Below are 4987 nucleotides of genomic sequence, written 5' to 3' on the forward strand. Positions count from 1 at the left end.
CGGATAAATTAATAGATAGATAGATAGATAGATACGGATAAATTAATAGATAGATAGATAGATACGGATAAATTAATAACGATTTTTCGAAAAGAAAATCTTACAAAATACTCCATAAAATAAAAGTTTAGAACAATAAAAATTTTACCGCTAATTTTACAACTGATCCCATAATGTATCTATATCGACAGTAATCCTCGTTTTATCAAATGTTTTATTACTGATTGAGAGTCCAGGATTTGATGAGATAATAAAGAATTGAACTGGAACCAAACCCGACTCCGCCCTTGCAAATAAACACAATTTTAAACTGTAAAATCTGCCAAACAATGGGAGTCATGAATCAAGGTATTTAAATGGAGAATAAAAGATATTTCGTTCACGACTTGTCTATATGCATCTATACCTATAAATACACGTAGAAAATGTCTTCCCGGAGAAGGACGAATACCGAGTAAACTTTCCAGAGCTAGGACGGATATCTCAGGAATAAGATTAGAGCTGGGACAGAGACGTGTTAATTCTCATACTTGGAGTATAAGGTTGAATATAGTTTGTAGGCCTGAACCCAACCTTGGGCCCAGGTTTAAGACTAGGTATCAAGGTATCAGGGTATATGCATGAAATTGATATTTTGTATAAAATATTCTAGAAAGGTAAAAATACCACACTTGGTTTAGCATGGACCAGTGTAAGAGGGGAAACAAAAAAAAATCATAAAAATAAAAACAGAAAATCTTTTTGAATTCTTAAAAAAATTTAATATGTACAATCTACATTTTGACGTATGAAATAAAGAAAAAAAAAACATGAAAGTTTTATTCAAATATTTTTATTTCATGTTTTGATTAACTCAAGGCTTGGGAAAATGACGGATTAATTTCTTTCTAAACGATTAGATGAATAGTCGGGTGCATATTCTATTTTTACTCCAGCATACTTGATGCGAGATATACTGTGCATAAACCCTGAGTAGATTATTATGACGAATAGGGTAAAAAGTTTTAATTTAAAACATTTTTTGCGTATTTTTAATTAGCTCATACGTTTTAGAATTATATATATGAATAACATAATTAAAACTATTAATTAAATCTAAATAAGAGTACTAAAGCACTGGAATATATGAGTACAAATGTAAAGGAGTAAAGAATTACAGGAATACAAGAGTACACGAGTACATGCGTACATAAGTACAGGAGTATAGAAGTACAGGATTGAAGAAGTAAAGAAGTACAAGAGTTCAGGAATACTGGAGTACAAAAGTACATGAGTACAGGTTTAAAGTAAGGTTTATAAAACCAATTACATTTCTAATTATTAGTTTGTTTAAAAAATAAAAAAAATATTCCAGTTTCTCTCCTGCATAAACACACTTCACACACGTTTTATTACTCGTAACAAAGATAAAATCTACATGAAGTGTTCTCAAAATCTACATGAAGTGTTCTCAAAATTTAAATTTTAAAATAAACATTTTTGTTTCATGTTGGTCTGGTACTTTGCATGATAAACAATACAATTTGGGATTAGGTCTAATTTAACAATGTGCTAGAGTACAATATTGTAAACTACTCATGAATTTTAGAGGAATTTAAATTAAAAATTATTACGTTGAGTAATGGAACCTATTAATCAACATATAATTAAGAAGGGGCTTTTCTACCAACAAACAGACAAACAGACAAGCCAAATTTATAGATAGATATACGCTTGCTTCTGAATTATAAGACAAAGGAATTGAGTTCTTGCCACAAACTCTGCAAACCCAATATCATTGACCTTTGATTTTTCAAACTATGAAGTCCGTTGTAGATAAAATAGTCTAAGTTTAAAATATCAAATGTTTTACACTACTAAAATACCTCTGTTACAGTTTTGGTTTGAAATTAATATTGTTTTAGAATGCAGAAGTAAAAATTTGATTAATGAAATAATACTTGTCTCATACTCTAATTTTCTAATCCTTTTTCCTTGCAGACCTTTGATATTTCAAATTTGAATTCTGTTGATTCAAATAAATCAAAATATAAAAGGTTTAAACCATTAGAATTTGAAACTTTTGTTTGAAATGGCGGTAATCTACATCGATGGGCTCGATATTCACTTTGATAACTTTTAAATGTAGGATATAAATTCTTGATTCCAATTCAGCAGGGTATTAAGAGGAATTAAATTGATCCGTAGGTCTTCACAAGATTGGAGATCAAATCCCGAGATTAACAACTAAAAAGTTTACCCCCAATTATAAAGAAACCCTGCAAAGGTTTAAGGGTTTTCCTCACGATATAAGACAAGAAACCCTCCAAGGGTAAAGAGGTTTTCTTCACGACATAAGAGAAGCAACCCTTGAAGGGTAAAGAGGTTTTCCTCACGATATAAGACAAGAAACCCTCCAAGGGTAAAGAGGGTTTCCTCACAATATAAGAGAAGCAACCCTCGAAGGGTAAAGAGGTTTTCCTCACGATATAAGAGAAGCAACCCTCCAAGGGTAAAGAGGTTTTCCTCACGATATAAGACAAGAAACCCCTCAAGGGTAAAGGGGTTTTCCTCACGATAGAAGACAAGAAACCCCTCAAGGTTAAAGGGGTTTTCCCCACGATATAAGACAAGAAACATATATAACATATATAATATATTTATTTATTGATGCACTTAGTTTGTTTACATTTTGTGTGGTAGAAATGTAAACAGTATTCAGTCGTATTTGGCGATTTCCTGATATAAACATTTCTGGATTTGAGGTAACCTCAGTTGGGAAATCTTGTATTGTTGATATCGAGATCAATGCTTGATCTCCTCTTTTTGTCAATCTGCAGATTAATCTAATCTTTTTCAATATTCTACATGGTAATTGTACACAGTCATTGGTTGAAGGGAGCTTTGAAATTAATAAGTTAAGCATTGATCCTCAAAATAAAACGCCCTCAGTGGATATCAAGATCAAGCGATCGTGAATTTTGAGATTTCAACACAAAGGTTTTCAGTTCTGGTATAAATGTATTGTACAAATATAATTGCCTTGTCAGGCTGCTAGTTTGTTTACTCCTAATAAAGACCAAAACTTGGACAATTATTTAAAAACATAAACAAAAAAGGATAAAATGTTTTAAACTACGTTTGAAAATCCATACAGAGTGGATTAAAAAGATATATTTTCATTAAAAAACATGCATAAAATTCACTTGTCCACTCTACTTGTCCCCAAACGAATTGTGTCTTTGCCATAATCTCAAATTTTCTGATTGCTATATCTTTGTAATCTGGTAGTTGATATTTAAAACTTAGATTATTTGATCTGACAGAATTCATTGTTTGAAATATTTAAGGTCTACGACATTTAGTTGGAAAGGTATAGTGATTAGAAAATTAGAGTTTGTGACATCCCGTAATGTAACGCGCTCATCCGTAGCAATTCCTAGCTGCACCCCTATATCCCAACTAAAAGTTTCATAACAGATTAAAGAAACCACGAAACCTCTTCTCCAGGTCAAAAAACATTTACTGAAGGGACTGTAAGTCTAATTATTAGTGACCCTCCATACAAAGATGACAATGCCAGATTTATTAAAAGCTTTGTCTGATCAAGTATGAATTAGATATCCATTAAAAAGTTACTTCCGCATTTCTTGCTTGAAAGAAACTCACAGAAATTCACAGAATTAGACACTTTTCGATTCAGAAAAACGACGATATATTCCACAACTTTGATCAGATAAAGGTTTAAAGGGTACCGTTGTCGGGTGGTTACTTAGAATTACGCTTATAGTACCTTTAGCTCAAGTAATCCAGAAATATATTATACCTTGTTTGTAAGTTGGGTTGATCCAATAAAACGGCTGAACCGAATAACTCTAGTTGTTTTACCCTTGTGAGGACGTAGGGAGGGGCAAGGGAGGGTTTTGGGAGGAACTAGAGCTAGGAGGGCTTGAATATAAATATAAAATATCTAGATGGTTTAGTCAACATAAAAATGTGTTGCATTCATTCATCTTTTTTAGAAGTTAAGTTACCCGTTAAATTATTATCTGATCAATACTAAAGAATTATTGTCGTATAGCAGCAAGATTCTCGATGATGAACAGATAAACAACGGGATAACCCTCAGATCAAAACCGATAATGAAGAATTCTCTTTATTTCCTGAAAAATGATATAAATAATAACATATAAAATTGTTACAATGAATGTTTATAATGAAAAGATTCTTACGATCTATTTTGTGATATCAAAGGGTTAAGTCGTTGGACAGTCCTAAGACGTTTTTAAACTTCTGAAAAGAATGAGAATTAATTATTAAAGAAAGTCACAAATTCTTTATATGAAAATATTCTTTGTTTAACTTTTGAAAATGGATGGATTCACAATGCTTTAGGTTGTTTACACTCCGATAGGGAGAACAAAGGAACCGGAGCTTAAAATTATTTGGTTTGGATTTTAGTGTCTCCGAGAGGGGGTTCTAAGTTAAAGACGACTTTACACGTATCATAGTTAAGGTTGACAATAATATATCTAGCTTTAAAAGTGTTTAATTCTGAAAATAACTCAGTTGTTTTTGTGACAAAGAAAACGGAAGTAACTTTATTATAAAGCTTTTAAGGTACCGCTATGAATCGGACACTCTGAAAATGGAGGTTCACTTAAAAATACATTTACAGTCCCTTTAATGGTAGGATTTTGTTCTCACAAAAACGACTAAATGGAGAAAAATCACACGACCCATAAACTAAAAATCCTGAGTAAGAATTTCCCTCAATAAAAATAATCTTTTGAAAAATTATATTTCTACTAGAATACAATGTAAAAATTATATGTCTACTAGAATACAATGTAAAAATTATATTTCTACTAGAATACAATGTAAAAATTATATTTCTACTAGAATACAATGAAAAAATTATATTTCTACTAGAATACAATGTAAAAATTATATTTCTACTAGAATACAATGTAAAAATTATATTTCTACTAGAATACAATGTAAAAAT

The sequence above is a fragment of the Eurytemora carolleeae genome, unplaced genomic scaffold (genome assembly GCF_000591075.1).
Source record: "Eurytemora carolleeae unplaced genomic scaffold, Eaff_2.0 scaffold173, whole genome shotgun sequence".
NCBI lineage: Eukaryota > Metazoa > Arthropoda > Copepoda > Calanoida > Temoridae > Eurytemora > Eurytemora carolleeae.